Raw genomic sequence first — 13,202 nt, forward strand, 5'->3', positions numbered from 1 at the left:
CAATATAACAACCAGGCCGAACAAGGACGGGGGGAACAAAAAAGGGAACAATATTCAAGAAAATGGCTTCGTTGCGAGCAAAGTTGAAAGTTGTTGTTCGAAACTTCTGCATCTCAACTGTATACAAAATCAAACGATTGATTTCTCGTAAATGCCTCCCCCTATGCTCTATATATACATAAATAACTATAAATCCCCTACCTTCTTATCCGAGTCTTTTCACGTAGGCCACGACCTAGAAAATTGATTAAGCTTTGGCATAAGTTTCATAATCAACTGAATCAATAAAACAACTTTTTTGATGCAATCCCCCGAAAAATCAAGCAAGATCTCTGATTAAAAATAAAAATGGTCGATCTGGCGGCACAAATGTTAAGAGAATTCGCATTGAATAATGTAAGGCAAAACGCGGAGTCGATAAAACGAAAAGTTGGGTATAAAACAGACTGCCCCATGTTGCATGATGGACGAGATGTGTTTGACGACATAGATTTGTTAAAGAGCTAATCCAGCACCATATACGGATTGAAACTTATAAGTGCGTACAGCACACGTGGCTGTCGAGACAAATCATTTAGCGACTTGAGAATTGCATTGCACGTGCCATTTAAAAATCGGGGTTTGGTGTACGTGCGCGATAAATAGCGAATTTCGATCTGTTTAAAGTTCACAATGCACACTAGCGAATGTGTATGCGCTCTGGTGGTTGCATCCATCACATCTGCATAATTTTTTTTTTTTTTTCTATTTTGGCGTTGTGTACTATTTCCACAGAGAAAATCGACTGAACTTTTTAGCCAATTATATGCACACACACACACAAAAAAAGGGTTTTTGAATACGCCGATTTCGTGTAACCTTTAACCACCCGAAAGGAAAGATCGAACGCCTAGGAGTGAGAATCAATGTGAAACAAGAAAACAAAAAAATAAGTAGGATGCATTAATAGGCGTGCATCTATAAAAGAATACCGAAAAGAAGATGGAGTTATATATAAAGCAAAAGAAAGGGCAGATGTTTCTTTTAGTGTTCAATCTCAAATTGTGTTGCGAACGAGAGCAAAACTCCCGGTGTATCTACGTAAAGGGTAAATCCATGAACGACATAACTTTTAAAATCCAATAAAAAAAAAAAGTAAATCAAATGATTTAATCTTCTTTTTTGAAAATAAATATTCATTTAACATTAACCGGTGAAGAAGCAGAGCCGGAATCGATAGGCTTTTTTTTGTTGTATCTAGCAGATCAGACGATCGGCCCGATCCAATCAAGCGGATCCGCTTCCTCATGCCTTGGGTGTTCTACGATTCGATTCCGGCCGACTTTCCCCTTCCCCCCTGCAGGCCTCTATAGTCCCATTCAACAAAAAAAAGAATCCAAACGTCTTACATCAAGATGCTCATCGTGACGATGCCACACCCTGTCTCTATGAGGCTGTTGGGATATCGGCGTTTCTGTACCTACTCGAGGGACGTTAGAGCCATGCCGTGATGAATAGTTTCCGTTCTTTCCCTCTCATTCCCTCCTCCAGTTTCATCGATGTGTATCCATCCGCTTTGGCACCCTTCCGGGGGACCCTTGTCTCAATGATTTTCGTTTCATCGGCTCACACTCTTCGCCAATCTCAAAACAAACGTACGGCGCTATAGGCACACAAGAATAACGTGGACGTGTACAACAACCTTCGGGTCGTTTCCCCTTTGATCCATTTGTTTCCAATAACAAAATAGTATGCGACCGTAACGACAGAGAAAAAAAGGTGTATAAAATCCAAGTTTGTTCAAATAAAAGTGGAGAAGAAAGAAAAAACAGACGTAAAGTTTCTAGAAGATCGTCTTATGGGACTGTCAAACGAAACAATAGGATGAGCCCATACAACGACGATTTAGATGTTGACGCTCTTATCGTAACGTTAAATCGAACAAACGATGAAAAGAAAGAGAGCCATTTTTCAACGCATTTCTTTTTCGCAATGAATCAATTGATTAGAGAGATAACAGCCACAAAGGACACGAATCTCGTGGCCGTCTGTAAAAAAAAAAAAAAAAATTGCATTCACAGGGATCGTCTACGTTGCGAAATGTATCAGCACTCATCCGTTTGCATCAAAGGTATGGCGTCCGTATCGGCGTATAAATGGCAGTTTCCTTCTGAAATGCCGAGAAAAAAAGCGGCCAAACAGAGGGCCCCCCCGAAAAATTGCGTGTGTTGCTCTTAAATCATCGGAATGGATGTCATTACCCAATGGAGAAAATTGGTCTCTGTCTTCGAAAAATGCTTTTTTTCCCTTTTTCTTCTGCCCGTCATCGTCATTCCTTACGTAGACGATTGCCCTGGAACGCCCAAGCTCTGTAATGGCCTCGTAAAAAAACGAATCTTTCATTGCCCCCCTCGCTTTTTCTATTTTATTGCAGAGCCATGTGCGTATATTTTTGAGAGACGTATAGGGATGAGAAAGAAGAAAACGAAGCGAGAAACAAATCAATAGCAAAGAAAATAATACTTTACTAAAACTATCAATCTGAGGCCCAAATCAATTCACAAAACGTTCGTCAACGCCACATAAACGCCCCCGTTTCATCTAAATCATGTCCCCTTCTTAAATCATAAAAAACAAATGGGGGGGGTGATGGGGACGAATGAAACAAATAAAAACCAAAAAAGGGGTCTGGCTACATTTCAAAATGAAAACTATGCTTGATTGAAAATGGCAGCTCCCAAATTGAGCACTAAATAAATTCGTGCAGGAATGCTTATAGCTGCACACACACACTCTTTGTGCTCACTGCTCTCTCTTCGGTTCACGCATCTGTCAGATCTCGTTGGAACGTCGACTGCTTCATCCCCTACTTCGTTATGCATTTCGCCCTATACCGTCCGCTTACCAGAAATAGACGAAACCGATGCTGCATCGGTGTGTGTGTGTTCCTATTAAACAGCGCGTGTCTCGTGCGTGACGCGAGGCAGGCTCTATTTACCGCCTAGCGGGAATTGATGCATTTTATACAACCCCTCCTTCTCTATTGCAACTGATATTACCCCAACGCTCACGTCTCTCGTCATGAAGAAGAAGAAAAAAAAAAAAAATACGGAAAGGCATTAAAATGTCGCTTTTGATACACCCACAATCTTTATGCTATTCTGACGCTATTTTGCGCCCGTCTCGCCCGTTTCAATCGATTCAACTTCGTTTCGACTAAATGTGCTCGTCTTTGACAATGGGATTCGGTAAAGCTTGAAAGTATCCACGTTATTGCGACAGTGACAGACAGACACATACACACACAAAAAGGCAAAGAATTTCATTTTTTTGTGTGTGTAGAAGTTGTTACATGAATCGCATAACATGCTTCCGGATGAATCTGTCGCGCACTGCGATTGGCAGCTGAAAGAAGACCAATGGCATTGGCTTATTCTGTGAAATTCCCGACATTTCACTTGAAAAAAAAAAAACTGAACGATAACAAGAAAAAGAAAGAGAGAGATAACGAATCGAATGAAATCGAAAATATGCCGATAACAGAAACTGTTAGTCAATCTGTCTTTGTCTCTCATCCAAATGCAATATAATAATAACCTTTACACGTGCCCAGAAAATGCGTTTCCCTTTTTTTCCAACTAAAAAAAAACTGTTCAACAAATGCCATTCATCTTTCCACGCCTCGCACAGCGCGCACAAGACGCAGAAAAATAACATCTTTATACAATCGTGCACGATTCGGCAAGACCGTCTGTAGCGGAACAGAAAAAAGAAAAAAAAGAACTTTGGGGCGTGTGATGAACGTCGATGATAACATCAGCCAATGTCTAGATGTAGGTGCTAGCTGTGTATATCTTTATATTTACTGAATACAACATAAAAGGAGAGCGAGAAAAGTTTCCCTTGCGGCTATAGATTGGCCCGTTACGTCTCGATAGCATCTCGTCAGACGATTCGGAATGCGGCTGTTGGCCCCACCGTGTCCATCGGTCTCTAAAAGTGGCGGGCTACTTTGAATTCAAGACGCGCATCGTCGGTCGTACAGCGACCTCACTCTAAAGAATATATGTCGAACAAACTGACATACCGTACATTCAATCAAACTTCAATCGAACTCGGTCGACGTACAAGTGGAGGCTGCAGGGCTTTGCCTCCGACTTCCCTATTTCTGAAAAGCTATTTTCAATTGATGTTATTCCCTTTAAAAAAAAGGGGGGGTGTATGGACAATGTAAAAAAATAAAATAAAAGAGAGATGGCCGTCGCAATGCAGTTCCCCAATAGACTCACGCTCGGCGGACAGCGCCGTCCACCATGTCGCCTGTCACGGTCGTTACCCCCCCTTTTTTTTCTTTAACGTGCATAAATTCAAAGGATAAAACGTCGAGCTCTTTTGTCGTCTAGTGCATCCAGTTTGGGAAGGCAGTTCTAAAAAGCCAATCGTCTACTCAATGGCCGATGAATTCTGACGGTTATTAGACGCGCCTGTTTTCGACATCATCCCGTCCACCCAGCGAAATTTTGTTTCGACCCCACTTTAATAAACTGACGTCAAGATGAAACCGAAACAAATAAACAAAATAGAAAACAAACAAGACGATGTGTTTTTTCTATGCAAATAAATCGAATAAGAAAATTCAGAGAAATTCTTTCGCATATCCGACGCCGAGGATAAAGTATTGAATATTTTGTTATTTATAAGATGCAATGCAAAAAGAGGCATGTAGGGAGGGGTGGATCGATAAAGTAGGGATGACACCTCGAGCAAGAACATGTACAAATGTACGGAGGGGACGGCCAAAACAGTGGCAGCTTTACGAATTAGGATTATATAGAATAGAAACAAACGGATACGCGAGGGGCATGTAATGACACTGTGCATAATGGTCAATAATACCTAATGCCTGCAGCTAATTCAATTGTCTCTCTTTCTCTCTCTCTCTTTGTGTTTCTATATACGCTGCAACATTTTCTATGCACATCTCTTCCTGCTCCAGGTAAAAAAAGAAAAAAAGGGAGAGGTTTGGGGCTATGAAGGAAAGCTTTGATTCGAGTCGGATTATTATACGCATCCGTGCCATTGAAGAAAAGAAAACAAGCATAACAAAAGATTGCCGTGTGTAATCAATTATACACGAAGCGGCAGAGGGGCAACGTCAAAAAGTACGCGAGGTTATGGTGCGTACCTTTTCAGGTGCATGTCGGTACAGCTAATGTGATGCAATGTTGTTTAGACGTCGTTTTTTTTTTAATGCGCGTACAATGTGCGTTACGAGCTTTTGAATAGCTGTGCGCATTATCTCTCTTTCTTTTTTGTAGCTAACAACAAAAGAAGCACGGCGCTAGACGGGCGCACCCCATTTTTATAATTGTTCACCATTAATGGTTCGCCTTTTTTTCTTTTTTACTCGCCCCAGGTAGCTAATGGTGGATGTTCGAGAGTATTTTAGCCTCAGGTAAATCGAGAATCAAGATGAAAATATTCAATTAGCCACTAATGAGCTTCTTCTTTTTCCGAATAAAGGCAAAGAAAAGATGCGTTAGTAGTATTTGACGTGCCACTAGTGGAACACATGGAACTACAAGTCGATTCGTTTAGAATCTCTGCAATCCAATAGAATTTTTTAAATGATCTAGTCGTCCTTCAGCCTCAGAGAAAGGCCATTCGCACAAAGTTGGACGTAGTAAACATTCGCTTTGTACACACATCACGTACTAGATACACACGCAGCCTAGAGTGTGTGTGTGTTTTCAGAAGTCACGTTCTCCTTGCCTTCATTCCACTGTGGTAGGCATCAAAAATCTTGAAAAAAAAAAAAGAAGAAATCCTTTCTAGGAGAGAAGGAACACAAAAATGTATACCCCCCTCCACTTTGTTCTTCATTCGTTTCGTAATCGTTCTCTTTTTTTTTTTTTCCCTGGGAAGTGGAGCTCAAAACTAATTCAAAGGGTCACATGATACGCATTAGACATTTTACGACTGTGCTCTGCCTTCGTTGCCGTTGGAAATCTAAAGCGACTTTGATGAACAAAGTTCAAGCGTAGAATTCCAGCTAACGAAAAGAGAGAATCTAAACACACTAGACAAGATGAATTAATGGAAACAACAGCAGCGAACAGTCCAACTTTTTAAAGACAAAAAAAAAAAAATAAGAATAAGAAAAAGAAACCCCTAAAAGGCCATACTTGTGTGTAATGTAATGAGGCCACCGCGTTTGAATGCGGAACGACGTGTTGTGCGTGATAGTTGGCCGCTTGGCCATTTGAAAAAAGGCGACCTGGGTGCCTCTTTACGGCCGAACTTATGGAACAACATCAAGCTAATGCACTATAGATGTGAACAAAAAGGAAAAGGACAGCCTTCTTTCTACAGCTCTTTTCATCAAATCGCAAGACTTTGAATTGTAAAAGACTTTACAAAGACATCACAGAGTTAAGCAAGTCGAAAGATTTTCCTTTTCAAAGAGAGAGAGGGGGTCATCATCATCCTGCTGTGCCGATGGCTTTCTGACGTGTCTCTGTTGTTGCCTCGTGCCGAGCTTCGCTTCTCTCCCTCATTTTCCCAAAGTTCATATAGACCGACGATGCACGACGGTTTCTCATTCGTCCCGAAAAAAGAGGCACAAGAAGAGACTATAATCACGCAACGGTGTCGCGTGTGTCTCATTTTAATGCCGTCAAGGGAGAGCTCAAAAGACAGGTTGGTTTATTCCCAGTCGGGCTATGGATATCCCCATCACGCGGCAGTATTTGAAACCCCAGTTTGTATATACCTAACGAAATGGTGTAACTGGCAGTAGTTAACACGAATTAACGTGAAACTCGACGTATATGCTTGGACACTTTTAGGACACAAATTACATTTACATTCAGACCCGACAGTCACATATTTGGGTCAAATAACGACGATGAGCAAAGAGATAAATGGTGCGGTTTTTTTGTTGTTGAAATAAAATTGAAAACGAGTGGCAAATATTGGAAAGAAAAAGTTGGCGGGTAAATACTTGACTTTTGAATCGATCTTGGTGTAGTAGAAGATGGAAGGGAATCTTTTGGCAGCCGACTCTCTCTCCCCATTTCCGCACCAATTAAGATCTATTGTCGCTAAGCAAATAGACATGGGGAAGTGAGGGGTTGCTGCAATCATCAACGCCATCATTGAAGACACGATGAAGCAACAAAAAAAGATGAAGGCGTCACATAAGAGGCGAGACACGAAATAAAGGAAATGCCGAGCTCTGCACGTTTTCCTGTTTTTTTCTCTCGACATTTTAAACGCGTTTGCATTTTAAACAAATTAATAAACCCGCCCAAATAATTTGAATTCAAAAAATGTGCAAAACTTTGCCTATTACATTATGAAGCAATTACGGAGAAAAAGAGAGGCCTTTCGCCACCAAACTGAATCCGATAACACGTGCAAAGGGTTGCCATTGACAAAAATAAATAAATGGACTCGGCTCACGCAGGCGAAACCAAAAGTCCCGCAGTTCGCGTGACTAGCTTCATTTTATTTTAAATCCAACCCAACCCTGGGTAATGCAGATGGGCTGGAAGCGAGAATGTTACCAGTTCTATATTCATCTCCGTCGTGCTGCTCTTTAATAATAATAATAACAACAACAAGACGACTGTACAGTACATATGAGATAATCCACTCTATACATTTACGAATGTGCGTAGAGCCCAGGCGCCGAGCTGCGGAAAGGTCTGACACTAATGGAGTTTCAATGCGCCACAACTGCTGCCATTTCGAGGACGGCCGTAAACTTGCGTTTGATTCGAAATGAAGACAGACGGCAAAAAGGGGGAAGGCTCTTACTTAGGGCGCTGGATATCCCAAAACCTTTCCCATTTGCAGACGCACGTGTGCATTCTTTTTGAACGTCAAATTGAAACGAAAATAGCCCACAAAATCTTTGGCGATTAACGAAACCATTTCCAAGGGTAAAACCCAAGAATATGGAAAACCAAATGAAGAACCCCAACAACAACAACAACAAAAAAATGCTCATCATTTCTCGCCGGAGAAGTTAAGAGAAAAACAAATGATGACTATGTCTCGTCTCTGAAGATGCACCTCCCCCTCCACCGGAAAAAAAATAATAAAAATGTGGCGCTAGAATCTGACGACCAGGCCGAGCGGAATAAATAGAAGAGCAAATAGTACCAAGACACATCATCAAAAGACTAATTGGGATTCTTCCTCTTATTCCCCCCCCTCCCTACTACTCCTGTTCCGTCTTGCTCGTCCACGTACATCGCGCCCTCTGTGTGTGTGTGTGTGTGTGCCTCTCAAGTGTATTGATTGATTGTCGGCCTATATGATGATGTTGGGAAGCAACCGACGTACCCGCCAATAATGGGGCCGAAGATTTCTCGACCCCCTCTGGAGATGTCTGTTTTATAATAGGCGAAAAGACTTCAAGGCTGCCCCCACCCCCCAAAAAAAAAAAAAAGAAAAGAAAATGAAGAGACTTAACAAAAGAGAAAAAAAATAAAAATAAAATAAAATGAAACGCGAGTAAGCTGTAACCTCCATCAGGTAATAGGATTAAAAACCCCGACAAAGATATAAATGTAATGCATGTACCGAGTATGAATAGGAGTATATATATACTGTATATATATCGAAAGGATTAGAAATGTTCAACAAGGAATCGGTCGTCGGGTAAATGCAACGCCGGTATGAAAATTGGAGGCCAATCTCATTTTCGTGGTTGTACTGGAAACCCTATTTTAATAAGCTCGAATGATAATGGAAGATATATGAGTATTAAAAAAAAAAAAGAGGAACTGACCGTTCGTCAGACGTCACAACTCATCAGAATAATTCCCAAATTAGAATTGAAAAAAAAAAAAAAACCCGAATGCGCACGGTTCATTGTCCCGACTTCGGACGATTAAACAAAAATGAGCGGCAACGTTGCTCTCATCAAACTGATCGTACGATGATTAGAACCGTTTGTTTTCGATTGCAAAAATTCGAAGAAAAAGCAAATGACCGCAACGTGAATGAACCCAGATGAAATATTGATTGTCAACAATTGTCACTTACTTGGTCCCGATAATCAGCCAGAAGCGGACGCATCCGCTAGGCGGAGAAGCTCCCGATTCGTCGAAACGTCTTGATGAACAGCCGCTGTTTCTTTGGAACGGTTCACTGATCCAGCCTAAACCAATCATAAACAAACAGCCAATTAGAATAAATAAAAAAATCATGGATCGTGCTGGCTATTCATTGAGCAACGACATGCGAGCATTGAATCCTTGATGATTGTTGAGGCCCAACCGCTACTAATCCACATTTATCTCAACACACTATACATACTGGGCAAGAAACGCACTATAGCCTCAACTTGACAAAAGATTCCTAGATTACATGTATACATCAGATAAATAGGAGTCAATCTAAAAGCATCCGAATGGCGTGTCTAGAAAAATCGGCCAACTGTCCCCCCCTGCAATCAAATAGAGTGTGGTGTGTGTGTGTGTGTACGAGCCGCCATAGCTTCGTCATCAGATGTCGCTACCAGAAAGAGATGAAAAGCAGCAAAAGAACTAACAACAAATAATAATAATAATAAAAAAAGAAACATCAATAAAATCACGATGGCGTGACTAAACAGGTCATCCTAGCCCCCCTTTTATTCTCGCTTCATTCTACATGTGCGGAAAAGGGCCTTGCAAACGAAGCCCCCTAAATATTTTAAAAGGCGAAACGCGCGGCATGGCGATCGAAAGTAAGAGGCTGAAATTTTCATCATCAAGTGCCAATTGTTATTCATTTAATTTTATTTTATTTTTTTATTTTTAAAGAGATGACCAAATCCAAAGGCCATCGGTTCGAATGCGATACATAATACAAGATTCGCTGGAGCGTTCGATTCAGCGTGATGCAGCACGACAAGAGTCAAACTTATTGACAGCGCACATATCAGCTATAAAGCCACTGCACAAGTGGCAAAATATAGATATAAATACAAGACGAGTTGTACTAAATCAAGTCGGTGACTGTAAACCCCCTAAAAAAAATATGCGCCTTCTTTCTGGCTGCAACTTTTTGCGCAGAAAAGTTGACAGTTGGTGCGTGATTGATGTCTACCAGCAGTGACGCTGATAGCGAGCCTATATACCTCTTCCTAACAGCAACCCAGTTCCAGGTATACGCATCGCGTTACCATATACTATGCAGTCTCTAAACCAGCAAGGTTTGAAAGAATGATAAATAAAAGGAAGCCTTGTTCTAAATCCGACAGCGTCTCTACCAAAAGGATTTATCAAACCCCATATACGTTATGTATATACGTATACGTACTACGTGTGTGTCTCTCTCTACGCGATCAAATCCACATCAACGCACGGCAGCGGCGAATGTCACTCGAAAAATGGATACAATATGGAACACGTGTGGAATAGTGATAGATAGCGCGGGGATTTCAAATAAACTTTAAAATTACAACAACAACAACAAAAAAAAAATAAGAATTCACATGCCAGCTATACACATCCAGTGCATTTGACTTGATAAATAAATCCGAATCAGAAAAGTGGGACGAAAAATCTGTTCAAAATATAGTAGATCGAATAAAGCATTGACAAGTGTCAATAAAAGCTGTCTGGAATGTCGCCCCCCTTTGTGTGTGTATAGCCTATATACATAAACTGTTTGATTGCGCGCAATTTTCTTAATGTCACACGAATAAAATGTCCGCAATAGAAAAAATGTGGGTATAGTATTTCAATTAAAATATTTTTTTTATGCCCCCTACCCCTTCTTTGGATTTATAAAGCGTGCTCGATTTTCAATAGAACAAACGGAGCCACCGAAAATCGACTTGCTTTATTAAAATATTAATGAAGCCTCGGCTGGTATGCTGATCTCATGAATATAAGAGAAGTTTCGAGAAACTGAGCCCGATCCCAAATTCATCATCAATTCCACGGATAACCCAACAATGCAATCAGACAATATACTATACAATTAAAAATTCAATTCATCTTATAGTAGGCCAACACATTTGCCTATTCAATAGAAGAATTCAATCAAAAAATGACTCCTGGGCAATACGGAAAAAAAAAAAAAAGAAAAGCGAAAGACCATATAACAACAAGAACCAATTATCGTTCAAATAACTCGATAATCGGCTTTTGCATAGCAAAAACTTGGCTATTCGTGACCAGAGAATTGGTTGAACTTCGTAATCATCAACAAATCAAATCGACCAAAGAGAAAACAAACAAAAAGGCAGCGTTGCATTTCTTTGACCGGCATAACAAAACAAAATCACGTCACGCACATCCAATTCGTTGTTGTTTTTTTTTTTGTTCTTTCTAACACCACCTTACGTGTTTTATATAGGTGTGGTTGTGGAAACAAAAGCCGCACGCAAGACCCCCTTTTTTTTACTTCACCCACGCCCCTATACATATGTACACAAAACAGAGAATCCCGCGTGAGGGTAAAAAAAAAGCTTTCCATTTCTCTGCTGTCACCCAAGTCAATTGAAAATAACTCCCCCCTATTTCTCACGTTATGAAAAGAGAGTGACATATGTGGTTCACGCCGACTAAAAACTTGAAGAAAAAAATAAAATTTGACCCCGATTTTTGTGCGTGAATCCGGTAGACATCCGCCCATGCGCGCCATTTGATTAAAGACCGCACCTCTATTTGTCTGGTCAACTTGCACGAAGGGCGGGAAAAAGTTTGAAAAAAAAAAATCTATAGAGTATATCCCATCCAGGAGAGTTGAACCGTGAGCCATATTGATCCAGGTGACTATATATACTAACAATGTCTCTCGTGTCTAAACTTGGGAAATAACCAAGAAGATCCAAGAGAATTTGAGGAGGTAAAACAAAGAAACGGGATGACGATCCATTGCCATTAGCGCGACTGAAAGATGGTGCTAAGTGGCCTGTGTGATTTTGCACGATCAAGCGACGTATAGCCATTGAAATCAGAGGTAAGACGACACAAACAGAAGAGGCTGACTCGGATCGAATTGCACGAATTCATTTCACAAAACTTGCCCCCCAAAAAAATAAAAAAACTGAAAAATTAAAATTGTTGTATACATAAAATTTTGTTTTATTCTGTTTGGTTTTTTTTTTCTGGAGTGAGGGGGGGGGCGGATTAATCCGTTTCGTTGCGCAATGGAATAAGAATTTACAAAATATCTTGTACGTGTACTAAGTATTTAGCGCGGCTTTGTTTTCCAACAGCTGAGCGCATAATATCCGCAACGTCTAAACAGACACCAAACAAATCCCAGCGCATTCCAAACAACAAAGCAATGAGCGAGGACTTCATTTGGACGAGCACTTGAAGGGTCTCCGGAACAGAAAAAAAAAAAGTATAAACATAGACCATGTCCAGGTAGCTATAAATGTCAAAAACACAAAATAGAAATGCGCTAAATGCGAAAGATATACGCATTGCGCGGTTTCTTCCTACTACATTCCACATTTTTAGCTGTAAAAAAAAATCTCCCGTAAAAAGTTACGAAACAAAATCCAATTTAATAGAATCCCCCCGTTCCTCTTATTCAATAATAAATAAATCAAATACAATTGGAGCGTCTGAAACACGACCTCTAGTACTTTTATAACAAGCAACTATTCTTCTTCTTCGGGGAGTACTTGTAACTCATTTCTTTCTTTTCCCTTCCATTCTTACAGCTAATGAGGTAAGAGCGTTACGTTAGTCGCGGTAAGGCATACGAATGCGGATGAACCTCCAATCCCCCCACATTATTCGCATAATGCGCGAACGTGTAACTCCCTTCGAGGCATGAAAGCATTTTTGAAATATAAAAAAAAATAAAAAAAATACGAAATCCAACCCGATGGCGAGAAAAATGAACACGTCCGTGCTGGATGTCGGAAGTATTTGGTTGGCATCCACAGGCAGATGGAGGTTGTGTGTATGCTTTTTTTTTTTACAACATAGCTGATGTCATGTTCACTGTCGTGCGGGAAACCGATTTACGTCTGCATGTTTCCAAAGCTCGTTATGATAAAGGGCAAAATAAACATGGTGGGGGAATCAAATGATTGGATTAGTGAAGTTTCAACACCTCGCCGAAAACCTCCCCCGATTTTTTTTTTGTGACGTAAATCCTTCGGTGGACAATGCGAAATTCAAACCATTAAAAAAAGATGGCGATTTTCGAAGGGACAAAATGAACTGCAAATCATTGAAGCGTTCAACAAGTCGAGG

The 13,202-nt window shown here is 40.6% G+C and overlaps 1 protein-coding gene across 6 annotated transcripts in view; it reads right to left on the reverse strand.

The window, feature by feature from the left end:
* The window catches only part of LOC116928832 (zwei Ig domain protein zig-8), a 44,456-nt gene that overhangs the window by 8,213 nt on the left and 23,041 nt on the right, over window positions 1-13,202 (reverse strand). For all 6 annotated transcript variants that reach the window (XR_006650774.1, XR_006650773.1, XM_045178353.1 and 3 more), the window contains one exon: window positions 9,037-9,151. The gene's annotated coding sequence lies outside the window, so the exon portion shown is untranslated. The remainder of the gene's footprint in view (window positions 1-9,036; window positions 9,152-13,202) is intronic.

This window comes from Daphnia magna, linkage group LG8 (assembly GCF_020631705.1).
Source record: "Daphnia magna isolate NIES linkage group LG8, ASM2063170v1.1, whole genome shotgun sequence".
In the NCBI taxonomy this organism is placed as follows: domain Eukaryota; kingdom Metazoa; phylum Arthropoda; class Branchiopoda; order Diplostraca; family Daphniidae; genus Daphnia; species Daphnia magna.